Raw genomic sequence first — 27,613 nt, forward strand, 5'->3', positions numbered from 1 at the left:
TGCTTTTGCCCCTATAAAGAATGTCATGATTAAAGCTTTGGAAATAATAAAGGAGATGTTCTGAAAACAATGAATAGTTCAGTTTGAAGGTGCTTGTGAGGGAGGTATCTAGAAAAATCTAAAAATGTAGGTTAGAGATAGATTGTAGACAGCCTTGAGTGTCAGTAGAAGAACCTTATCTGGTCACCAACTAGAAAACATTGAAGGTTTTTGAGTGAATCTGCATTAGAAAGAATAATCTGGCCGTGTTATAGTAGAATAAGGTTAGGAGTGAGGAAACATTGCAGGTCAAGTGATGATTGATAGGCCATTACAGTATTCCAGATAAATCATGAAGGCCTTAACTAAGATGGTAACAGTGGTAATAGAAAGGAAAGGATAGATTGAGAAAGTATGATGATACAGTATTGACAGGACTTACTGACTGATTGGATGTGGGGAAGCAAAGGAGAAGAAATCTTACTTTGAAGTTTTTAATGTGGCTAAATCATGAGGATATGAACAGAAACAGTGATATCTGTGACCTCTTTGTAGCTTCTGACATAACTGACCACCTCCTCATTCTGGAAATTCTTTCTTCCCTTGGTTTCTATAACACTGCTCTCTCTTTCTCCCCCCCCCCCCATGTATTTTGCTAGATCATCATCCATTATGCATCATCAACCCACTGCTTCACCTTAGGTATATCCAAAGGCTTTGTCCTAGATGTTCTTTTCTCCTTTCTTTACAATCTCTCTCTCTTAATGATCTCATCTGCTCCCATGGGTTCAATCATTATCTTATGCAAATGATTTCTAAACTCTCTCCTGAACTCCAGCCCCATATCACCTTAATGCCTGCTGGACATCTTCACTTATGACATTACTATCTCTGTCAATAAAATAAGCATTTATTCAAGGCTTCTTATAGTCTAAATATTATCCTAGGTACTGTGGCTACAAAGACAAAAATGAAACATTTTTAATCCCAATGAGCCTGGGATCATGGACTTCTGACTGATGTACATTTACCTTATCTTGTCTGAACCCAGGCTCACCATATTATTTCACGGATATCTTCATGCCATGGTATGATTATAACAGGCTTGAAATTCCAGTGAACTGAGTCCCTTTCCCCACTGCTATTTGCAAAATGAGGAGCAGCATGCTTGAAGGTTCACAGCCACAATTGCCCATGTTACTATCCCAGATGAAGTAGTAAGCTCCTGCAGTCTTAGAAGAGGCAGAGACTCAAGTTTGGAGGAGACACTGAACTCAAGCAAGATGAGACTGTGGTGTTATAGTCTAATTGGAGGACTGGACAAGTTCTAAGTTCTAAGGACCTAGGTTAGAACATATGTGGATTTGTCCTTCTCAATGGATTATACAGAGCATGTGCAATATTCCCTACTTTGGTTTTTTTTTTCCAACGCAGGGAGGCTTAATGAGCCTTCTTCTGGCCATGAGAGACTAAGGAACTGGTATTGTGGAGACCAAGAGTCTTCTGGTTGCCAGACAATCTGTAAAGAATGATGATGTTGGCCAGGGATGAGCCTGAACTAACTGCATACAAAAAAACATGAGCTAACGAACTTATTCTTACTCTTCCCTTGTGGCTTTTGAGTGAGAAACAAGAGTTCCATGAGCTACTGGGTATGTATGTATGTATGCATGTATGTATATAGGAAGGGGAGGAAAGCACTGCACCTCCCCATTTATTTTTTCTCCTTTGTATTTATTTTTTTTCTTGATCTTACATGAATGAGAAGCTAGAGATATAAAAAAGGCTGGAAGAGGCAACAGAAGTATCCTCAGCAACCAGACTTGGTAAGAGAGACGACTGAAGTGGGTATTATTAGTAGCCCAGTCCAGGGAAGAACCAGTGTATCATATCAATCAAGCAACCTGCTTGGCCCAGCCTAGCAGTCAATTAATCTGTTAGCCAAGACACTCAATTCAGAAAAGAGCCAGCCCAGCTGAGCAAGGGAATGACATTCAATGATAGCAGATGCCTTGCCTGAAGTGAAATTGGTGGAACCTCTTAGAAGGGGTAAAAGGGCTCCCAGGACCAGGACTCCCAAAGTAGTCTAGGGCCTCACATGTTCCCAAAAGATATATCTCACTATCTTTGTAGATTAATTTTGAACCCACTCTCCCAAGGACCTAGAGTGTGCAGAGGAAAGAGTGTGCCCCTAGTTAAGTGGATGTTTTTGTAACATCTATCTTTCCTCTTTATTTTATACAAATATGCTTCTGTTTTCATCCAGTTGATTAATATGGGGGAAGGATCATACCGGTTGGGGACTCATGAGTTATAATACCATCCTCAGTCCCTCAGAGTTGCCTGATGATAGAGCCTTGAGAGAAGAAGTAGTCAACTGACCTCTAAGGATCCATTCTAACAATATGAATAAGGGTTGAGCAAATGAGATGAGAGAGTGTACTAAATGGTAACATTTCAAAATAATGGTGCATCTCATTAATGCATGTGAGGTATGCCTTTTATATTGGATGGAAGATGATATTACTGACAGTAGTTACCCATAGTCTAAGACAGGCTGAGAAGATGTATGTGCAGTGAAGAAGCCTTTTGATGGTATACATGTAGAAAGACAGGCTGGTATATTAAGGCTGGAGCCGCTATTTCTGACAAACAGCATACCTTGTTTTTAATACTTCCAGACTATTCCTGTTCTACTTTGCGGAGGGACAGATGCCATGGTGAATTACAGGGGGGGAGGGAGAGAGTGTGCGAAGGTAAAATGATTTGTCTTGTTTACTGCAGAAGCAAAGCAGAGCATTTAGTTTTTCATAAGAGGAAATGCATGGCACCTTGGATTGGCAACATGATATTTTATCCTAAACAAGTGAAGCTGTTTACGAAGGCAGAAATGTCTTTAAGGGTGATAGTCGTGCTAAGCTTGTCTTGTCTTTTTGTCTCAGCTGTTCATTTAGCATTCATCATTTACTCCCTTATATTTTAGTTGTCTTCTCTTGCATATAGTTTCCAGTTCAAAAATAGGTTGGTTTCAAAAGTTTATTTGTAATTCGAGACATATTTTCTCATGGAAGCAACATTATAAATAGCGGTCACAGTCTTAGACTGTTCTGCAAAAGTTTTTCTCACTCATAATGTACTGAACTGTTTTTAGTATGTTGAGAAGTATAATGGAAAGAAGGATAGATTTGAAGTCAGAGGACCTGAGTTCAAATCACAGTTCTATGGCTTACCACCTATGTGACCTAGGATATGTGACAAATCTCTGGATCTGTTCCATTATCTATAAAATGTCATGGTTAAATTATATAGTCTCTTTCAGCTCTAAGGAGATTCCTCCATAGAAGGAATCAAGTGGAAAGAGTAATGGCTTTAGAATCAGAGAATCTGAGTTCAAATCCTGCTTTTGTCACTACCTATGTCACCTTGGGTGAGTCATTTCTCCTCTCTATGCCTGTTTCTTCATCTATAAAATGACAGTGTTAGATTAGATGACTTCTAAGGACCTTTCTTGCTAGTTCTAAATCTGAATTATCCTTTGACCATAGAAGTATGCCCCTGGGGGCATGGAAGTGACCTTGGGTTCACCAAGGAGATAGAAGTGAGGAGGGGATGCCTTCTAGGAATGGAGACACATAAGCAGGACATGCAATGTCATTTGTGAAAATAGCAAACTGATCTGCTTGACTAAAATGTAGCCTGGAACCTCTGGAGTTTCTTGATCAGGGAAGAAACATCGTAAGTTTCAGGCGTATTAATGGGCTGCTGGGTAGAGAATGGATTAGAGAGAGGAGAGACTAACTAGACTCAATGAACATTTGATTATCAGGACTTCTGTAATTGTTGTTCAGTTGTCTCAGTTGTGTTTGACTCAGTTGTGTGTGACCCCATTTGGGGTTTTCATGGCAAAGACACTAGACTGGTTTGCCATTTCCTTCTCCAGCTCATTTCACAGAGGAGCAAACTAAGGCAAACAGGGTGAAGTGACTTACCCAGGGTCACACAGCTACTAAGTGTCTGAGGCCAGATTTGAACTCACAAAGATGAGCCTTCCTGATTCCAGGCCCAGCACTCAATCCACTGCACCACCTAGCTGCCCCTTTATTAGGAATATTAACTCCCTAATAAGAAGGGTTAGGCTAGGTGAATCTCTAAGGCCCCTTCTAGCTCTAACTCTTTGGATTTAAAAAAAATTTTTACTAAGAAAGCTCTTCTTGCTAGTGGCAGTCAGAGAAGAGGCTTGTGAGATAAGAAATCAAATAAGAAGCCACTGTTTGGTCTTGCATATTGACTACATCATACAACAGAGGGCAACAAGAAATAAGTTCACAAACCTGGGTCATGATGCTAAGATAATGAAGAGAAAAAAATAAAGGTGTTCTACTCTTCTACCACCCATAAGCCCCCCCAGCCAATCCCACAAAGTCAATCTTCCTCTGCTGCTACATAAGGTTTATGCATTTTTGTGGTTTATTTTCTTTTCTCTGAGCTGATATGGAATTGTTTACCCAAATGAACATTCTTCTATTTAATAATACAGAAAAACATCAGTGCAGGTGATGTGTAATTTCAAAAGATATGGATTCAGAAAAGACTAATTACACAGGCCTTAAAGTTTTATGGCTCATTTGTAGCCAAAACGTGGGAGGCTATTTCTCAGCTCCTGCGTACCTCATCTCTCATTTGACAAATGGAATAAACTAAGTTTTTATTAATGCCTTGGACTGATCATGACTATATTTTGGCACACACGAGCTTGCTTTTAAGCTTTTGTGCTGAGAAATCTCTTTGCAAGGATTATGCTTCAGATTAATAAAAGATGACTAGAATAGTAAGGTGATTTCAGCACCACTTTCTGTGCAAGACAGAATAAAGAGCACAAATCTTACTGCAGTGTAACAAAGCTCCATATGGGCTAGATTCTCGTTTCAACATCAACTGAGATAGCTCCACTGAACGCTTCAGAACACAGTGAAATTGTTTCTCAAAACAGAAAAAGAAAGTGAATTTGAAGAGATCATGTCATATTTAACAAAAGTCAGTCAACAAACCTCTATCTCTTCACAGAAAGTATTATCCACTGATTAAAATAGACTAGATGTAAATGGCCTAGATTCTCCCCTGCAAGAAGGATATCCCTTTCCATCCATTCAAGAAAAATTACTGAACTTTTATTATGTGCAAGACACCGGTAGCAATACAAATGTGAAGAAGCTGTAGCACCTGATCTGAGGAAATTTACAGTCTAATAAGGGGAAGAGGATATTTTAGAATATAATCTCTTTGAAGACAGGGACTGGTTTCATGTTTGGTTTTGTATCCTCATCACTTGGCATGTAATAGGCACTTAATAAATGATTAATTCAATATATATATATATATATACATATCATGTATGTATGTAGAATCCAAATTAGAGTATGATAAATGTATAAGATAGGTGCAATGTTATGTGAAAGTTCAGAGAAGATAGAGGAAGAGCAATGCCAGGCGTGGGAGGGGAATTGAAAGTATTTAATGTCTGAGTTGGTACTGGAAGAATGGAAAAGATCTTAAGAGGTAGAAATAGTTACGGAAGGCATAAGCATGAGCAAAGGCATAGAGGCAGAAAAGTGTTTTCTATGTTGTTGGAACATCAAGTAGTTCAGTTGGGATGGAGTGCCAGGTCCCTAAGGTGTGGAAGGGGAGTTTTAGAGATAAGTTTGAATCAGATCACAAAGGTCCTTGCATATCAGTCTAAGAAGTGTGAACATTATCCTGTCCAAATGGAGAGTCACTCAGATGTTTTAAAAAGGAAAAGAAATTGATCAGAACTATTCTTTGGGAAGATTAATCTGACAGCAGCGTAGAGATTATAAAGTTGAGAGACTAGAGGTAGGAAGATCAGGAAGTCTATGGACTACTGCAATAGTCCAGGCAAGAAAAACTAGGTTAGTAGCAGGGAGAATAAAAAGAACAGATGTAAGAATAGTGGGGAAAGAAAATTGATAGGATTTAGCAAAGAAGCAGAGCCAGAACAAGCATGAGGCAACCTGGACTTGGCCCCAGGTAGCAACTTCTAGGGAAGATGCTTTGTCTAAAAATGAGAATAAGTATTTAGTAAGCAACTATTATGTCAGACACTGCCAAGCACATTGCAAATCTTACCTCATTTGATTCTCACAATAACCCTGAGAAGTAGGTGCTATTGCTATCCCCATTTTACAGTTGAGGAAAGTGAGGCAGAAAGAAGTTAAATGATTTGCCTAAGTTACATACACAGTTTGTAAGTGTCTGAGACTAGATTTGAGTTCAAGTCTTCCTGATTCAAGTTCCAGTGCTCTAGCCACTGCACAACCTAGCTGTCTCATAGGGGTCATGCTTCCTTTTCCCAGAAGAATGCTAGCCACAAACTGTCTGCTCTTTTGTTGCCCTCTGAGCTGTGCTCCCATCTATCTCTCCTACCCCCAATCTAGTTTCCATGGCTTTCATACTCCTCTCCAAAGTCCTATTTACTCTGCTGTTGATGAGCTAAGCCAATGGACTAATGCACGCATAACACACTTGGAATTAGTAGTAGGGTGCTATGCCAAAGGAAATGTACACCAGTAAACACTACCCCAATGCAATTCCCACAATAGCACATTTAGACCTAGCTCTGCTAGGTTTGTTCTCTCTTGCTCTGTGTCCTATGGCCCCTTTCTCTGTTGCTAGCAAATTCTTTACATCCTAGAGAGCTTTCTCTCATATTCTTCCCATCTTCTGGTGCTTCTTAAAATCTAGCTTTCTGTTGGAGATGCAATATCTTTTGACACCCTGTCCAAGACTGCCTGCTCCTTGTCTCATAACTTCTGATACATAGAAGTGAAAGAAGGGATCAATATACTCCTTGTTTCACTTTCAAACTCTCCCTCCACTATCATCATTCCTCCTCTATAGATCACGATATCATGTCCAGATTGTTGCTGCTGTATTCTATGAAACTCCAGGTCACTCCTTACCTCTTCCCTTCTTTCCTCCCTCCCTCCTCCCTTTCCCTCCTCTCTCTCTGTGTCCACTTAGGGTATCATACCCTTACCTGCAGGTGCTCTGCCCAAAGGAATATAAATTTTGATCACTGAAACCTCACAAGATATCTTGGGGTTCACGGGGTAGATTTCTTTCCTAAGGACCATGCCTTAAACCCAAATCACTCTGGCTCTCATTGATTGGCCAATCATAGGTCCTAGCCTAAGCCTCACTTAGTCATAGTGTGGGCCCTGATGGCTCAGAGAGACTGTAAATAGCAACTGTTTTTGTTTTAACCAGAAACCTTGAGTGCCTTCCCCTCCCAGACTGATTTTTTTGACTAGGTAAAATAGGCCATTCTTTGCCTCATTTCTTGCCAAGTCTTAATCACTGAATGGGCATTGCCTCAGTCAAAATGAGACCTGGGAAAGACCTTAGCTTACAAAGGCCAAAGTCTCCCATTGCATCCGGGGCCATCTCCAGTCATCCTGATCTATATCTTGCCACTGGACCCAAATAACTCCAGAGCAGAGAGTAAGGCAGATGACTTTACACAGCCCTCCCTTACTTAAATCTAATTCACGTACAAGTCATGGCATCACCTTCCTGATGTTATGGTCCTCTTCAAGAACAAAGGACAAACAACAAAAGGTCACTTCAAATAAGTTCAGCACATGACTCACAGTCTTTTTCTCCATCCCAACCCCTGATCTCATCTAACACCATGGCCTCTTTGTTCTTCAACTTCTTCACCTCCTATGACTTCTGACTTTAGTCTACCTTAACCAAACAAGAACAGAAGTGATCATTATTCCTTAGACACCACCATTTCCCCACTCTCTCAGGTGCTATAATTCCTAGGGTCTGATACGAGGGCAAAGGGAAGAGTCAAAGATGATTCTGAGGTTTCTAGTCTGGGTGGCTAGAAGAATGATAATACTATAAACAAAGCATGAAAAACACATTTTGGAGAAAAGATTAGTTTAGTTTGGGATATAAAATGAACTTCCAGGGAAACCTGGGCTTATAGATGGAAATAGGTAGGTGGTGTTACAAAAGCTAGGTTCCCACCTGAGAACTGGGAACAACACACAGAATTTCAAGGGACTGGAGCCAAGGAAGGGCGGCCTAATGAACAAAGCCCTGGATTAAAGCCAGGAGACTGGGACTGAAGGCTGGTTTTCATTACTCACTGTCTGCATAACCTTGACCTCATCTGTAAAATGAGAATAATAATATTTATCTCTCTTAACCTTACAAAAATACTGAAGACCGAAAGATAAGAGATATGAATGTGCCTTGAAAATAAAAGCATTACATAAAGCAAAGCATTGTAGAAGTAAAGTCATTCAGTATGCAGGGGCCTGCTTGTCTGATCTAGGGAATAGAAAGTAGCAGCTGTGAAAGCTGGGCTCCCCACCTGGGAAGTGAAAGTGATACAGGTTGCCGTGAGATAATGGATAAAGGAAGGCCTGAAAGTGACATTAGGGAGCAAGAAGCAATATCCCTCATCTGGGCCTTATGTGTCACAGGATATAAGAAAAAGAAGAGCCAGCCTGCTTCAAAGGGTTGTGAGGATTGAATGAGATAATATTTATAAAGAAGCACTTTGCAAACCTTAAAGTGTTATATAAATGTTAACTATGATTATTATCACCTTATTGTTATATCATAATTTTGTCATAACACTATATTACATTACATTATGTTATATTAATTGTATTGTACTATTATACTGTATCATATTGTATTATATTATAGTATATTGTATTATGTTGTGTTGTATTGTATTGCATTGTATTATACTATAATGCTATACTATATTATACTATACTATATTATGTATTCTATTCTATTGTTCTTTCCTTTTTTTTCTTTTTTTAAAATTTTTTTTAGGCAATTGGGGTTAAGTAATTTGCCCAGACACAGCTAGTGTGGAGATGGAGGATGGTCTGAGGCCGGATTTGAACTCAGGTCCTCCTGACTTCAGGGCTGGTGCTCTATCCACTGAGCCACCTAGCTGCCCCTATTCTATTGTTCACTCTTCATTCATGAAGAGGACCAGGGATGTCATGACTAGAATGTCTTGATCTGAACATGAATTGGATTTGAGTGAGGCAGAGCTGCACAAAGTCATCAGCCTCATTCTCTCCTCCATTTTGATTTTTGATTTCTTAAAATAGTGCTCTAAAAACAGGCTTTAAAAAAGCCTGTTGTGTATATTATATTATACAGCCAATAGATATAGAATATACTGTGAGGCTCACCCCTCCCAACTCAGGTCTTTCCCAAGTCAACTTTCCCAAGCCTCCCTGAACTACATGGTTTTACATGTGTGCATACTAAATTCTTCAATTTTTGCATAGGTGAGGAGAAATAATTCCTATCCTTTTCACTGGTAGTCAGGACAGAATCCCAATTTTCTGCTTCCAAGCCAATAGCTCTTTCCATTGGACTATCTTGCTTTCTTGCTGCTGGCCTTAATTTTAAGAAATAATAAACAGGTCAATGTAAAACCTTTAGTTGGGCTTGGCTTATGCCTAGCCACAAACTAACAACCAGCCTGGTTTCCATTCCCATTACTCTGTTGAATGACTTCCTGATCATCAAACCCTGCAAACTGCCAAATTCAATGGCCTTCATCTTCATCTTCAGTCTTCATCTTCCTTTATCATTCTGCAGCAATTGACACCATTGTGTTTCAGGATGTTTTCAAATCACAATTGACCCACATCATGCCTGGGCCTCTTAGCTATAGTGAGGCATAAAGAGACAACCAGAATTGCCTCTCAGGGAGCTAAAATATAACTGGCCATGTCTAAATGAGTCCCAGTGACTGATGGGTTCACGTACACTAGCTGATCCCCAGCGAAAGCAGCTCCCAAAAGCAGTGTCATATATTTCTGTCTAATCTCTTGCTATTATGATACATACAGGCATGCTTCCCCCAATCCTCCTATCCTCCAATCCAAATTCCTTCCCAGATTACCCCTGCCCCTAGCCTCCTTCCTAGATCATAGGATTTTCCCTCAAGTCTCTCTTATAGTCTCTATACAGGTCCAAATGGCCAGCAATCATCAGATGTTCTCTAGAATGAGTATCCTCCCTCATCTACAACTCCTTATCTTGACATTTCCAATCACAGAATCAGAGATCCAGAGCTGGAAGGAACTGTCAGGGCCATCTAGGCCAACCCATTCATTTTACAGATGAGCAAACTGAGGCCCAAGGAAAGTAAATAAAATTGCCCAAAATCATACATGTAGTAAACATCAGAGGTAAGATTTGAACCCAGGCCTTCAGACTCCACTGACATTTCTCTTTTTTCTTTTTTTTCCCTCTTTTTTTCCTACTGTCATAATATCACCTCCATGGATGCGAGGATAAACTACCAATGAGGAATAAAACCTACGTTGTTGTGTAGATGTGACCAATGTGATAGCTTGCTTTTGCTTAAATTATATTCTTTGTTACAAGAGAAGGTTTCTCTTGAGGGATAGGAAATTATCTTTGGGAACTGAAAACAATGTCAGATTAAAAAAATAAAAGCTTCAATGTAATTTTTATTAAAGATCTTTCTCTCCCAAGGTCACCTCCCTTCTTACATCTCCCAGAGACCACTGGTATGTCTTCCTAATTGGTCACCCTGTTCCCAATATCTCCCAGCTCCAATCCATGTGCAGTGGGATAGAGAGCTTGGCCTAGAGTCAGGAAGACCTGGGTCCCAGTCTTGCCTCAGATACTTACAAACTGCGCGACCCTAGTCAAGTCTTTAACTTCTGTCTGCCTCAGTTTCCTCAACTGGAAAATGGGAATAATAATATCTACCTCATAAAGCTGTTGTGAGGATCAAATGAGATAATATTTGTAAAGCACTTAGCACAGTGTCTAGCACATAGTAGGCCCTGTATAAATGTTTATTTTCTTCCCTTTCCTTTCATGTCTCTATCAAAGTAATCTACACAGATCTTATCTTAATGCTCCCCTGCTCAAAAACCTTTAGCCCCAAGTTAAAACGCAAATTCTTTAGCCTGGCGTTCAAGGTTCTCAATAGTCTGGCTCCAACCTACCTTTTCAGATTTATCTCATTCTCTTCCTCTTCACGTGTTCTATATTACAGCCAAACTGGGCTATTCATTGTTCTTCAAACTTGTACAACCTTCTGCTACTTTGTCCATTGACCCATACTCTGTATCTGGAACACCCCTGACCTCCATGATATTTCTGTCTGTTGAAATCCTTTTCTCATTATGTCTAATCCACATGCCATTTTCACAATAGATCCTTACCCAATCCCCCTCCAAAAGTTTTTAATTATGAACTAGAAAATCATCTACAAACATAAACATTGCCAGACACAAAGAAGACCAGTAAATGGACATTTTTTTTAACATGCAACCATGCCTCCAGTGCATACATTTTAATATAGATTACACTTAATGTGGTGGTACCGGCATTCCCTGCTCTGCTCTGTCCCTTTGTGAATCCCCTCCTCTGGTTTCTTCTGCATATATTTTAAATATTTTATTCAATTATAAAGAAAAAAATGAATGCAACACTATAATTGTTGCTGATCTTACTGTCCTTCCAACCTCTCCCTGCTGTCAGACTAGGAATAATAATAAAATAGCTAACACTATAAGACTTTAAAGTTTGCAAAGTGCTTTACATATATTATTTCATTGGGTCCTCACAACAGCTCTGGGAGCTAGGTAGATCTATTATTACCCCCATTTTACAGATGAGAAAACTGAGCCTGAGAGAGGTTAAATAACTTGCTCAAGATTACTCAGCTAGTAAATGTCTAAAGTGGAATTTATGCTCGGGTCTTTCTGACTCCAAGTCTAGCATTCCATCCACTATGAGGAGTGTCTGACAGGTTATTAAAGTCCAAAATAGGAAAGAAAATGCCAAGTGACTATCTTAGTAAACCAAGTCATAAAACCCAAATGATTTCTATCTCTGAATACTCATTAAAATAAAAAAGTGCAGGTGTGACTACTGGGTCACTATCGGTGAGCTTAGAAAAATCATGGAAAATAGGAGAAGTGCTACAATACTACAAATTAGGGTTTGACGTACTATTTTTTATTTTCTAGACTTTTATTGTCTACAGACACACACACACACACACACACACACATTCTATCCTCAGCACAGGCCTTCAACTCCTACTTTACTGGGGAAAAAAATAGAGGCCATCTAACTTGAACTCCTTCTTCTCTCCATTTGCCATGTCTCAAAACCTCATTATGTCATCCCCATTATCTCCTTTGCTTTACTCTCTAAGGAACATCAGTGGCCTTTCCCCTTGCCAAAGCTAGCTCTCCTTCTGTCCTAACATCTCTTCCAGGAGTTTGTCCTCATGATCATTGCCTCTATTTCTCTCATCGATAATCTCTCCATATCCACTGGCTCCTATCCTGCCATCTACAAATATTTCCAGTTCTCCCTGCTCTTTAAAAAGTCTTCACTTGATCCTGTGATCACACAAGTTGTTGTCTTAGGTATCTTCTCCCTCTCACTGCCAAACTCCTGGAAAAGTCATCTACATTTATTGGCTCCATTTCCTCACCTCCCACTCCCTTCATGACCACTTGCAATCTGGCTTCCAGTTGCACCATTCACTTGAAGGCTGCTCTTTCTAAGGTTACCAATGATCTCTTAACTATTAAATCACAGAATCCTGTAGCCTTTTCTCAGTTCTTATTCTACCTGACTCCTTCTGCAGCTACCCTGCAGTATCTGCCTCAGATACTGCTAACCACTTCCTCCTCTTGGGTTCTCTCTCCTTTCTTGGTTTCACCTTCTACGTTGACCGTTCCTTTTTAGTCTCCTTTCCTAGATCACCATGAATGTCCTGACCCTCTAATAAAGATCTGCCCTAACTCTTCCTTTTCTTTCTCTACATTGTCTCTCTTGATGATCTCTTAGGTTCAGTTATCATCCTTTGCAGATGATTGCCAACTCTTAAATATTGAGTCTTGATCTCTCTCTTGAGATCTAGTTTTCTATTACCTAATTCTGTCAGTGAAATTATCTTCCTGCCAGTAACCATCGAAGACTTGTATGTCCAGTTCTAGAGTTTTTTTCCCAAACTCAAGTCCCACATTACCAAGAGTATATTGGATATTTTCAACTGGGTTTGCTATCTGGTTTTAACTCAACATGTGCAAAAGAGAACTCATTGTCTTTTCCCCAAAACCCACAGTTCTTCTAAATTTCCCAGTATATTTTGAATGAATCGTATCTTTCCAGTCACTCAGGTTTGTAACCTCAGGGCTATCCTACAATACTCACTGTCCCTCACCTTGTATAAAGGCCACCATTCAGGTTGCCAATCAGTTAGATGTTATTTCTTGTGGATTCTACTTCTACAACATCCCTCCCCTCTGTCCCTTTCTCTCTGCTCGCACGATCACCACCGTTATTATTTCTTATCCCAGCTATTGCAGCAGTATCCCAATTGGTCATCTTGCTTCCAATTTCTCCCTTCTCCAATCCATCCTCTACACCTATAAAAATAATATCCCTAAAGTACAGACTTGACTTTGCTACTCTCCTGCCTAATAAATTCTACTGACTCTATTTTCTAAATAAAATAAAGGAGTAAACTGGTGACTCTAGGATCAAATACAAACTCTATTTAGCATTTAAACAGCCTCTGTCCTGGAGGAGCTTACATTCTAATGGGGGAAGACAACACATAAAGGAGAGCTAGAAAAAGGACAGTACACACTCAGGTATCATTTGGAAATGCCCTGAAAGTAAAGATGATGGACTCCTTTTGCACCCACCCCCTTGCCACACCTCCCCCACCCTCCACCTCTTAGAATCCCTAGTTTTCCTCCAAGTTCAAACCAAATGCTATCTCTTATAGGAGAACTTTCTAGATCCCATCAGCTACTAGTGCCTACCTTTCAAAAAAATTGCCTTGCATTTAGTTTGCAAAATCCTTTGTGTGTGTGTGTGTGTATACGCATTTATATGTGTACATGTTGTCTGTAATAGAATCTTGTTGTTGTTATTTGTCCTTTGTCTAAGGCCAGATTTGAACTCATGAAGATGAGTGAGGGAAGGCTATAAAAAGTCACCAGCCTCACTCTCTCTTCCAGAGTCATCTGGGTCCAGTAGCAAGATATCTATGTCGCTTAAGGGCATGGAATATTTCATTTTTCTGTTTGTATCAACACCAACAAGCACAGTCTCTGGCACATATTTGATATTTATTATTATCTTCTCCTTCTCTCCTCTCTCAGCCTCACTCCTGACTCTCTGGACTTCCCTACCATTCCTCAGAAACTTTTCCCCCCTGGATAATACCTCCACCTTTACATTCTCAGCTCTGGGAACAAAGCCTAGCACATTGTAAGTGCTAAATAAAGCACTTACTACTGATCTATCTAATGTGTTTGTTGTTTGATTGGAGGAATTGACAATTTGTTTGACTCAATTTTCTCCCCCAAAGTTTAGGTCTTTATGGGAACACTTTTCCTTTCCTATCTTCACCCTGTGTCACAATCACAGTCCACTGTGCCCACTCCTCACTCAGCTACATCAATAAGTACGTGTGCTCAAATAAAATTACTCCCCCAAGAGCAACTCACTAGACCTTGAGATTGTGACTCAGTGGTACAGTGTTGGGTGAAGGTCTTTATCAATTCTAGAGCATTCATATTATAAGCCAATCCCTTACTTTCAAGAAGCATACATACACTCTAATTCGGAAGACAAAGGAGGGTGGAGGGAAGGAAGGAGAGGGGAAAAGAGAGAAAGACAGACAGAGAGAGACAGAGACAAAGACAGAGACAGAGAGACACAGACAGACACAGAGACACAGACGGGGACAGAGACAGAGAGACACAGAGGCAGAAAGAGACAGAGAGAGAAAGAGACAGAGAACACCCTTTCTCAAAGTAACAGGCAGACTGGTCCACAAAGTGGAATTCTGTCTCTGGACTGTAGGGAGAATAGAAAGAGTATTCCTACAAGTTGAACAACTTTTGGCCATGTCCAAAGGTACGATTTCTTGTATACAAATTGCTGAATAAATACAGACAGATCAGTAAAAAGATACACCCCAGCTATTTTATCATATATGAACACATCTCTTCCACTGACAAGTATTAAGAACCCCAAGGGATTTGACGTATTCTACTAGAGCTCTTTGCTCTTATGAGATCATCTGTATTTGGGTAATACAAGTCTGTATTAAGGCAGAAGGATGTCAAAGCTTTCTCTTAACTCTTCAACTCTTAAAGGAGCCTCTCCACATTGTCCAATAGGCAACTATTTTCTGTAAGGTAATTTGTAGCCCACTAGGAAGGGCACAATGAACCTCATCTTGAAGGAAATTGGGGCTATTTAACCTGAAAAAGGAAAAAAAGTAGGAGACAAATGAGAGCTATCTTCAAGTATTTAGAAGTATTAAATATGTTTTGCTTCACCAAAGGCAGAGGTAGGAACTATGGATAAAGACTGAAAAAAGGTAGATTTCAGAAGTACATAAGGAAAATCTTTCTAACAATTAAAATTGTCCAAATATGTGATGTGCCACCTTAAGAGGTGGTAAGCTCCCCGTCAATGGAAGCCTCCAAACAGGACGACTAGTTTTTGACATGTCACAAATTAACCATTCTCAGGAATGAGTTAGACTAAGTGACCCTCAGATCCTTTCCAATGATCAGATTCTGTAACTGTAAAACACCAAATATAAAATAAACATAGCCTCCCTGCTTTCCTGAAGCCAACCCCATGGCCTATTGCTCTTATCTGTTCTTTACAGACAATGGTGAGCAATCTTTGTTGCTAACTTAAGATGCAGAATTGTAGATTTGGGTGAAATATAGAATATAGACTCATGAAACACAACAAATTTATCTGAAAGAGAGGGAAACTGAGGCCTAGAGAGGGTAAGTGGTATATATATCCAAGGTTGCACCATGTGTTAGCATAGACAAGGTAAGAATCCTGGGCTTTCGACTCACAGCCCATATCCTTTTCACCTTACCACAGTTTGTCACTGCCACGCTTCAGTTCATCTTCAGCAGTTGCTTGGATACCTAAGGTTGCCCATTAAAAATATTATTTGTAAAAATAGGTTCCTCCCTCACAGATTTCTTATGAAGCTTGGAATGTTTCTCCCTTCTCTAAATTGGGTTGTGCAATGCCTAGAATGTAGTAGGTGCTTTATTATCACTTGTCAATTGATTGATTGAGTAAATGTCAGGATTAATAATGCCTTACCATGGGATAGTACTCTATGAAATACTTTCACCTGCATCCTGTTATTTGAGTCTCACAACAGTCACGCAAGTTTTGAAGAACAGGTCTTATTATCCATATTTTATAGATAAAGAAATGGTGCCCAGAGAGAATGTGATTCACTCAAAGTCACACTACCCATGAGTAAAGGAATGTAGCCTCAAAGCCAGGTCTTCTAACTTCCAGTTCAGGGCATTTTCCCCTATTTCTCTTTAAAAATGCCACTTATGTATAAAAGCTTGGACTCTATTCACCCCTTAAACATCCTGTTTAATTAAATGACCACTATTAATTTTTCCCTGGGCAGAAAGAGCCCCATTTTTTTTAGGGTTTTTTTCATGTATCTAGAGCTAGTTGTTTTATGTCAACACCCTTTTTCAGGCTGAGGAACATGTTTGTTACACAGAACAAGATTTGGAGAGGGTATTTCCTGAAGGACATATTAGCATATATCAATTAGCAAGTATTTGTTGAATGTCTCCATAAGTTTCAAGAGTGACAGCTCCCTGAGGGACAGTCATTAAGCATATAGGGATGGACAGCTGAAATCCATGTGTTCTGGTCTCCCATCTTCCCAAAGTCCAATACTTAGTACGGTGCTAACAGTAAGAGAATTATAAAATGCTATGACTCTCCCTACCCTACAAGATGCCCACAGTTTATTTGAGGCGAAGACACTACAGGCCCTAAAGGCATTGATATATTTTACCAGGCTCTTTGGGTTTTTTTTGGTAATCTCAACTCTAAGGGAGAGGGCTGTCAAAAGTTTACTTGAACTCCTAAAGGAGCCCCTCCACACTGTCCAACAGAGGAATATTGTAAGGTGGTGGGTGGCCCACTAGGAAGAACTTCCTGAAGCCCATCTTGGAGGAACTGGGGATATTGAACCTGGAAAATGAAAGACTTAGGGGACGAGCATATATATCTTGTTTGCACATAGTTACATGCATGTTGTCTCCCCCATTAGACTGTAAGCCTCTTGAGAGCTGGGACTGTCTGTTGCCTTTCTTTGTATCCCTAGCACTTAGCACAGTGCCTAGCACATAGTAGGTACTGAATAAATGTTTATTGACTGACTGACTGACTATCTGGGGAATTCCCATGGGTAAATAAGTTCAACATAGCAGCAATATATTGCTTGAGCCTACAACTAATACCTAGTCTTCTAACAAAATAGGGGCAGCTAGATGGCACAGTGGATACAGCACTGGCCCTAAAGTCAGGAGGACCTGAGTTCAAATCTGGCCTCAGACCAAACACTTGTCACTTAGTAGCTGTGTGACCCTGGGCAAGTCACTTAACCCCAATTGCCTAAAAAAATTTAAAAAAACAGTTCAGAATAATAAATTAAATAGCAAATTCTTTAGCTGAGATGAACATCTAAGTAAATAATAGGTAAAAGTCAAGCAAAAGTATAATTTTGAGCTCCATAAACACAAGTGACAATAATGTCATATAGATTCTCATACTGCTTGGTGGGGAAGGGTTTAGGACCTCCTCCATAAGAAAACCTCTCCAAAATTCATGCTCTAAAGTGAGGGAAGGTTTAAGCTTCAATACTATTTGTTGCACTGGAGCTAGAAGATTCTCCTACCTGAGTCCTCATGATTCCTCCTAGCATTCAACTGTGCCTCCAATTGCTACTCGTCTGGAGTCCATTTACCCCTTTGCCACCTCTTCTCCACCCTGCATCTGTTCCCATCAAGCTCTCCACACTGCTGTTCCCTACTACTGTACTTCATTTCCATAGCTACCATCTATGGAAGATCTGCTTTTACGGCAGCCATGACCCTCCCCTGTCCCTGCTGCTGCATGATACCCCTGATGGTTCAGGGAAGTGCTCATCATGCCTTTAGAGTAAAACTGCCTTAGCCAACATACTTGGTCAACAGGTATACCAGACTCAAATCAGAAGGGCAAGTCCTGGCAGACTCTGCCTACATTCCTGTCACCACAAATCCTACTCTCTCCTTGGATACCCTCCCACCCCATTTTGAAGTTTTCAGTGCCTTCAAATGATATCAGGTACACCAGTACAGTTATAGGTATAACATCTATTAACTTGTACTAGGCAGCTAGGTGATACAAAAGATAGAATACCGAACCGTAAGCCAGTTAGACCTGAGTTTAAATATGGATTCAGACATACACCATCTCTTTAGTATTCAGCAAATTGCTAACCTTTGCTGCCTCCGTTTCTTCCTCTGTGAAATGGGGGAAATAATAGCACTTACCTTCCAGTTTTGTTGTGAGGATAAAATAAAATTATATTTATAAAGCACTCTGGAAACCTTAAGGCTATACATCAGCTAGCTACTAGTGCTGCTGCTGCTATTACTATTGTTATTATTATTATTGTTGTTGTTGAAGTCATAGTGCAATGATATATAATAATGCAAGATACATTTGGCACACAGATTAGAATTGCTCGTAGTATAGCAAACACTAAGTTACATACAGGTACATAGTATCAAAATAAAGTACATCAAAATTTCATACAGTAGACTAAATACAGAAGTCAGATGTAAATATAAAGTACAAAGCATCTTATAGCAAAATTAAATGTAGTAGACCAAATAGGTTGTAATTGGTGGCATGACTGAGACTGATCTCCTATTTGTTTAGGATCAATGTTGGAATGAAATGAAACACTTGTAGGTTTTCAACAGTTAACAAAAGGAAGCTGATTTAGCCACAGTATTGAAAGGATATTCAACAAAAGTAATGTAATACTTAGTTTGAGTAGACACAGCCCCTCTTGCTACTATATGGAAATGTAACTGGTTAACCCAGTAGGGTAGGATGACTTGCAGGATGCAAGTATAGATATCTGCCAACTCCAACATGGACAATATGGCTAGCCACCAGGAAGCTGCATCACAGGAGGTATAGTTTGAATGTTAGCTCTCTGGGTTAATCAAATCCAAGCAATAGCTAGACAGCTTTGTTACCTCTCAGGGAAAAAAAAAACTAGCCAAATCCACTTGGTAGGGGAGGGAGAATCTTGGTAGGTAATTATCCTTAGGAGAGGTCATACACAATGAACAACATAATATCATCGAGGACTGCAACTATCTTGTTTCCTTGCATTTGTATCTTATATTTGTATCTGAAAGCATTTAGTAGAGTTCCTAGCTTCATAAATGCTTTTGCCTTAATCATTTATTCATGTCAAAGTTAAATAGTACATATTACATACATCCCACTACAAGGCACTGACTAACGAAATATATGTGTACATTGTTGTGTGTGTGTATCTTCTTCGTATATTATGATGTTGCTCTGGAGTATCATAAGTCGATCTGTTCACTATTCAGACAATCCTTGCAATTACATAGGGGAACTGCTATCAGTACTTCCCTCTTGTTATCAGCAACCCAACTGACTATAGTTCTAATATACTAGACTGTTAGAATACTAGTGGAAAAAAAGAGTGAGATTACAGGCCAACTGTTTCATGTGGCATATGTATGAGATATGTTCACCTTCAGTTTAAACACTTCAGTCAAAAACTTCTGATTTCATGTCAGCAGGCTTGGTCCTAGGTCCACTGTGATCCACTAGATTAACTGTGAAACCTTAAACAAGGAATTTAATCATTCAGTATCCTCATATGTAAAATGAAGTTAGTAACTTTGGGGCCTCTCTTTCAGAGTTTTTATAGCAACAAGATCATGTAAATATAATACTTTATAAATAACTTATTCTCTTTTTAACTATTTAGATCAGAGGACTTTTTGAAAGCCATACATAAGGAGAGGGACTGGGGACTGTCTTTAGATTCAAGAGCTAGATATTATTTCTACTTTACCCCTCAGCTCAAGGAATTTGGTGAATGTTTGTAAGTCATATGTCATTTTGCTTTGATGAATGCAGCCTGCTGACAAATTGACAGATGTCAGTCAGGGGAACCCCATTCCTGGTGATATTCAGTCACCAAGAGTAAGTACATAGCAAATAAATTTACAGAACTACCATTGAGAAAATGTTGGCAAAGCTTTCCTGGATATCACAGAACACAAGGTCTTCTGGTCAAAATTCTAGATAAAATGTTTCATTTGATGGCTCTAGTCTTGTGATCTACTCCCTCACTTCATTCACAAGCTATATCTGATACAGAAACGTCTCGGTGTTGCAGTTGAGCTTGGAGTCAGGATGACCTGAGTTCAAATCCAGCCTCAGACACTAACTGTATGACCCTGGGCAAGTCATTTAACCTCTCTTAGCTTGAGTCTCCTCATCTGTAAAGTGGAGAATAATAATAGCACCTTCCTCACATGGTTTCTGTGAGGATCAAATGAAATGATGTAAAAAGCTCTACAATGATTATTAGATGTGACTTGAAATAAAAATCAGCAATATAATACTGCTGTTCAGCTGTTTCAGTTGACACTCCTCATTTGGGGTTTTCTTGGCAAAGATACTAGAGTAGTTTTGCCATTTCCTTTTCCAGTTCATTTTACAGATGAGGAACTGAGGCAAACAGAGTTAAGTGACTTGCCCAAAGTCACACAGCTAATAAATGTCTGAGGCCAGATTTGAACTCATGAAGATGAGTCTTCCTGATTTCAAGTCCTTTTGTTCTAGCCACTGCACCACCTAGCTGTCCCCACATGATATAATATGGAGCGTAAAATTTTAACATTTATCTGTATTATTTTTAGAATCCAGTAATATAAAAGGAGGATCAAAGACAGACAAAGCTTCTTCTCTCATTTATAAAACATTCCTATTCCAAAGTTCTTTGTAATAACATAGCTGTGATGTAGGGCAATATTAACATTCTTTATGTTAGGAAAGGAATAGTGTAAGTGAATGAATATTTAAGACAACTTGAGTTGGTTTCTTTGTTTGTTTTTTTAGCTCTCTGGACTTGGTGAGGTCCTGGGGGGTTTGATAAGAAATTGAACAATGAAGATAAATCACAAGTTGGTTCATTAGGCACCAGAAGGGAAAAGCATTAGAAATTCAGAACAATTGAAATTTGTCCAGGTGGCCTGCTTGTCAATGCAATGCCCTGGCAACATAGAAAACTGCTGGAGTTTTTTGTATAACTTCAGAAGTTTCACACCTTGTGCTGGCATAAGTTGAGAAGAATTATAAATCAAAGACAGGAAAAATATGATGGCTTACTTTTCTAGTGTAATTTCAAGAGAATACTTGAACATCAGTCTAATGAGCTTCATACCAATTGGCTGGCTAAAGCAATGTGATAGATGGCTTAAAAACATTACCCAAATAACTTGAGCTCAGAGATACTGAATACAAAGGATGCCTAGCTTTTAAATCTAGACACAATCTCTTTCCGAGAACTTCAATAAATCCCCTGCATAGTCATTAAGCAAACACTGAACATTTGTCCTTGTATTAGGTACAGAGTGCAGAGATAAAACTAGCAATGTTTTCACCACAAACAAGTGGTTGGGGCAGGGGGAGGTAGGATGAGGTGAGGATCATCTAAGATGTGACCTGAAAGGAAAAAGCACACCCTGAGACATTCCAAGATTTCAATACAGATGAAATTGCAGTTGCTAAGGGAAAAGAGTGTGCTACCTGCTGACAGAAGTGGCACTCAATTGAGGAGGAAACCCCAATGGATAAAGTTAGAGATGGCTGCCATCACTTCCAAGGTTAGAGAAAAGAAGAGGCTTCCTTTCACTACCAAATTGCTGCCCACAATCCTTTCATTTTCCACCCTAAGCAAGGTCCTATCTATTCCCACCCTACTTATGGTACTATTCTAGAATACACAATCAACAAATCAACCAATAAGTATTTATTTAGAACTTCCTATGTTCCAAGCACTATGCTAAGTGCCAGGATATAAATGAAATTTAAAAATAAATCCCTGCTCTCAAGGAGCTTATTTTCTATGAGGGAAATATACATAAATTGGTACATACAAGATATATACAGAGTAAATGGAATAAAGAATTAGAGAGGAAAGTATAGAATGAGCAACTGGGGGGGGTTGGGCATGACCAGGAAAGACCTTCAGGCAGAGGCATTCAAGCTGAGTACAGAAGGAAGCAAGAGATTCTATGAGGAAGAGGTTAGGAAAGAAAGCATTCCAGGCATGGGGGACAAGTAGTGCAAAAGTATGGAGAAAGGAAATGTCGTTTTTGTGTGCCAGGAAAACAAATATGCAGGTATGGCTGATCTGTAATGTTTTAAAAGACTAGGAAAGTAGGAAGGGACCAGGTTGTGAAGAGATTTAAGTGGCTAAGGAATTTATATTTTATTTTAGAGGTAGCCATTGGAGTTTACTGAGTAGGTAACTGACATGGTTAGACATGAGCTTTGAGAAAACCACTTTGGTAATTGTATGGAAGATGAACTGGATTGGGAAGAGGCTTGAGGAAGGGGTCAAGTTGAGAAACTATTACAATAATTCAGGTTTGAGGTGGTAAGAGCTTGAAATAAGGTGGTAGCTGAATGATGGGGAGGGAGAGAGTTGGGAAAGGGAAATATTTAAGAGATACAGAAAAAGAAATTATAAGAGACCAGACAAGATGGTGGAGTAGCAGGAAGTAGAGCAGCCTGGCTCCCACCCACAACTACTCCATAAAAGTCTAGAAAATGCACCAGCATATGTCCTGATCAAAAAGAGGTTTCACATTCAGATAGAGGAGTATCATATGTTGCAGGATTCAGGAACAATCAGCTAGCAGCTCTGTCTCTCATACCCTAGAACTGGGAACTGAGTGTGAAACATGTTCCTAAGAATGATAGAATAGGGTAAGGAGCTGTTACAGAACTGATGCTAGGTACTGGACAGCTAGCAGGAATAGGAACCAGCAGCAGCTGTATGACTCTGACACACAGCTGGAGTGAAGACTCAGATCCAGACTGCAGCCTAGCGTGATGAATAACCAGGGCAGGGAGTTCAGATCAAGGAGGAGTCTACAACTCTATTGCTCTGAACCTGCAGACCCTTCTAGCCAGCTGACAGTGACTTGGACCAATAGCAGTCTACTTGAACTCCAACCACAAAAAAGCCCATAATTGTGTTGCCCAAATACAAAACTAGGTCAGGAGCTTGAAAAGTTCAGATGAGAAGGGCAAAAACCTGACTTAGTTATCTTTGATTCTAGTCAAAGCTTACAGATTCAGGACCTGAGTTAGCCACATTATACTTGAAGATCATAGCATTCAATACCTGAGAAAGTAGCAACAGGACCCAAAAGAATAGAAAAAAAATCCAAGCAAGGCTCAGACATTTCCTTCAGAAGTGCATACCAATTCTAAGAGGATGTAAGAATAAATAACTTCTCCCTCCCCCCAAAATAAAATCACACCAAAAATAGCTATTGTAGTATAAAGTTACCCAAGAAACAAATGCAGAAGAGAATGACTCTAAAACAAAGGCTCAAGAAAATAGCTTGGACACAAGGTCAACAATAATTTCTGGATGAAATGAAAGAGGTTTGGTTTGGTTTTGTTTTCCAAAGAGTGAGATGATTCTATAAATGATATGAAAGTGGTAGAAAAAAATAAAAAAGGAAATGAGAATTTTGGTGGAAAGACTTGGAAGGAGAATTAAAAGCTTGGCACAAGAGATACAAAACTTTACCCAAGCCACAGAACCCTTGAAAATCAGAATGTACCCAGCAGAATTTAATGACTCCATGACATAAGAAATTCTAAAACAAAATCAAAATACTAAAGAAAATGTAATATATCTCATATCAAAAAATAACTGATCTAGAAAACAAGTCAAGTAGTGATAATTTAAGAATCATTTGACTACCTTAAAACCATGTCCAAAAAACAAAAGTCTAGGCATCATATTTCAGCAAATCATAAAAAAATTGCACACTTCTCTCAGAACCAGAGGGCAAAGTGAAAATAGAAATAATCCACTGGCCACCTCCTAAAAGAAATCTCAAAATAAAAATTTCTAGGAACATAGCCAAAATCCAGAGCTTCTAGGTCAAAGAAAAAAATACCACAAGCATCCAGAGAGAATTCAATTATGAAGGAGCTATAGCAAGGATCTCATAAGATTGAATAGACACCAATTAAAGGTGAGGAGAGCTTGGAATATGATATTTCAAAAGGCAAAAAATTAGACTCACCACCAAGAACAACAGCCAAGAAAACTGTGTATATTCCTACTAGAGTGGGGGGGAGTAGAGAAAGGATCTCTAATGAAATTGAAAATTTATAAACCTTCCCAATGAAAAACTTCTCCTTTCCTCCACTCTTTATAAGGAAGAAGGTGAAGGATAAGAGAAAGGAAAGAGGAAAATACACAATTAACAGTCACAACTGTGAATGTGAATAGGAGTAAGTCACCCACAAAAAAGCATAATGGGTTATAAAGTAAAATCTAACAATAGGTTATTTACCAGAAACACACTTGGCACATAAAGACTCACACAGTTAAAATAAGAGACTGGAGCAAGATCTATGTTATGCTTCAGCTGAAGTAAAAAAAAAAAAAGCAAGAGTAGAAATTATGATATCAGAAAAGATAAAACAGCAAACATAGACTTGATAAAGAGAAAAACAGGATAACTACATCATGCTGAAAAGTGCCATAGAAAATGAATTAATATCAATACATAATATACCTGCACTAAATGGTATAGCATCTAAATACATAGGAAAAGGTAAGTGAAGTATAGGGAGAAATAGTAAAACCTCAATTTACCCCTTCTAGACTAAGATAAATCAATTTAAAAAGAAAGAACTTTATCTAAATAGAATTCTAGAAAAGATGAAAGACCTCTGGAGAATAATGAATAGAAATATAAAGGAGCATACTTATTTCTTAGTAGTGTATGACACCTTTACAAAAACTGAACATGCATAGGGGATAAGAATCTCACAAAGAAATGAAGTTAGGCAGAAGTATTAAACACATCTTTTCCTGACTGTAATGTAATAAAAATTGTATTCAATAAAGAGTTACAGAAGAAATTATTAAAAATTAGTTGTAGAGGAAAAAGGAAGGAAGGAAGGAGAGGGAAAGGGAAGAAAGGAAGGAAGGAAGGGAAAAGAAAGAATCCAAAGAGTATCAGTTTTAGAGAAAGAAGACCCTCAATTTGACTCTGACCTCCACTACATATCTTAATGACCTTGGATCATCAGCTTTCACTTTCTAGATCTAAGTTTTCTCATAGGTAAAATGAAAAACTAGATATCTAAAATTCTGTGAAAGTCCATTTTTAATTATTCCAGCTGGCAATATGTTAAAAAGAACATCAGCAACAGCTTTTCCTAAAGTCCCAAAATAGGACATAGCCAAGATAGCAGATACAGGGCAGGACCCAGCAGAACTCTACCAACATTCCCCTCCAAAAAAACTTTTAATACATCAAATCAAATTTTGAAGTGGCAGAGCCAACAAAAGATCAGAAGGGGACATTTTTCCAGCTTAAGACAACTTGAGAGGTCCACAGGAGAGGTCTATAACACAAGAATGGGTACAGGACCAGAGCATGGCAGGAGCACCAGCTGTGGGCCTTGGAGCCTTGACAGCAGCAGCAGCAGCTCTGGGAGCTTTGAACCCAGAGACAATAAGGGGGTTGTACAACTGTTCAGAAAGAGATTATAGGGGACGCTTTGCTGGTACTGGGTTCAGGTGGGACTGATTGGCAACTCTATTGCCTATAAGCAGTTCTGGGTCACAGTTCCAGAGCACAGAGGAGCGCTTGTGATTGGTCACAAGGGAGCAGACCCTGGTCACAGTTCCAGGGTCAAGAGGAGTGCTATCACTGGTGGATGCAGGGGTTCTTCCTGGGTAAAGAGAAGAGTGCAGACCAGGAGAGTAGTAACCACACTTCTCCCAGCATAACACCACCTTGGAAGCACTGAAAACTTACAGACCCTTCCAGAACTTACTCTGAAAACAAGAATATGAAAAAGCTGAAGCCTGGCACAATGCCTCCTCACTTCCAGCTGAGCAGAACCCAACTTCATCATGAAATTCAAAGTGAAGAAATAGGCTGGGAGAAATGAGCAAACAATAAAAATAAAGAACTTGACCATAAAAAAACTACCATGGTTGGTTGTTGTCCTTAATTCTCAAAGGGGACCAAAATGACATCACTATGTTAGAGTCAAGTTACAGTGGATCCAATTGTGGCTAATCAGACCAGTAAAGCTCAGAATGCTCTACTACAGGTAGGGCACAAATAGTCCACATGAACATTTGGGGTGGAGTCTCTAAATTTGTGCATCTTGCATTTCTTTTGATCTACTTCAGTTCTGCTTTATTCAGTACCTTCTCTGATGAAGGCACGCCATGCTGAGTAGTCCTGTGTCAGTGTCTCCCATGTCACACAATCAATTCCAAAGTTCTTCAGAGAGACTTTGGGAGTGTTATTGTATTACCTCTTCTGACCATGGAGTTTATATACTAATTGGAGGAGATAACACCAAAAAAGAAATTTCAGCTGTGAGGCACATGGAAATCCCTGGCAGCCATAAGAATTCAGCTGTAGAATGGATGATAAGACCCAGAAGTTACTATGGTAGCAGAGAACACCAGGACATAAACTTAAAAGAAGACAACACCATGAAAACAGCTAAAAGCAAAACCTCAAAGAAAAATTGAACCCAAGGCCAGCAAGAATTCCTGGAAGAGTTCAAGAAAAAGATAAGAATTGTAGAGGAAAAATTGGGGAAAGAAATGAACATGATGCAAGAAACTTATGATCCAGAGGGTAAAATAACAATTGAAAGAATCCATTTATCATCTCCTGAAAGAGATCCCAAAATGAAAATTTCCAGGAATATTATAGCCAAATTCCAGAGCTCTTAGGTCAAGGAGAAAACATTGCAAGCAGCCAGAAAGAAACTATTCAAATATCATGGAGTCAGTTAAGATTATACAAGATTTATTAACTTCCATATTAAAGGAACAGAAGGCTTGTAATATGATATTCCGGAGAGCAGAGGAACTAGGATTACATTCAAAATAACCTATCCAACAAAACTGAGTACAATTCTTTGGGAGGGTGGGGATGGTCATTTAATGAAATAGAGAACTTGCAAGCATTCTTGATGAAATCACCAGAGCTGAGTAGAAAATCTAGCATTCAAACAGAAGACTCAAGAGAAGCATAAAAAGGTAGACATGAAAGAATGATCATAAGGGATTCAGTGTAGTTAAACTGTTTACATTCCCATATGAGGAGATGATACATATGTCTCCTAAAAACTTTCTCACTGTTAAGGCAGTTAGATGGAGTCTACATAGAAAGAGGGCAGGGGTGTATATTGATTATGTTGGGATGATGTCCCCAAAAAAATGAAGAGGCAAGGAAAAGAATGCTCTTGGAGGAGAGGAAAAGGACAGGTAGAATGGAAAAATTTTTTCTCACATAAAGGAAGGACACAAGGAATAGCTTTAATAGTGGAAGGGAAAATGCGGGGG

The sequence above is a fragment of the Vombatus ursinus genome, unplaced genomic scaffold (assembly GCF_900497805.2).
Source record: "Vombatus ursinus unplaced genomic scaffold, bare-nosed wombat genome assembly UNPS02011700.1, whole genome shotgun sequence".
NCBI lineage: Eukaryota > Metazoa > Chordata > Mammalia > Diprotodontia > Vombatidae > Vombatus > Vombatus ursinus.